The following is a 236-nucleotide window of genomic DNA, read 5'->3' as shown; positions in this document are numbered from 1 at the left end:
ATGAGCAGGAGAGCCCTTGGTTTGGGAAGTGGAGTCAGGGTCCTGCCCTATGCCGGGGGGCAGCTGCCGTCTCTCCCCGTGGTTGGAGTTCTCGCCCTGCAGCGGCCCGCCCAGGATACAGGCCCGGAACCGGGAGAGGGAACAGCCGTAGTGGGGCGTTCCGCTGTAAGCCCCCGTTACCGTCAGGGCTCGTCAGCGGCTCCCACTCCGCAATCACAGTTTGAAAGTCCTGGCAG

Source organism: Buceros rhinoceros, unplaced genomic scaffold (assembly GCF_000710305.1).
Source record: "Buceros rhinoceros silvestris isolate BGI_N320 unplaced genomic scaffold, ASM71030v1 scaffold5449, whole genome shotgun sequence".
NCBI classification, from domain to species: Eukaryota; Metazoa; Chordata; class Aves; order Bucerotiformes; family Bucerotidae; genus Buceros; species Buceros rhinoceros.
This window is presented reverse-complemented; position numbering follows the sequence as displayed.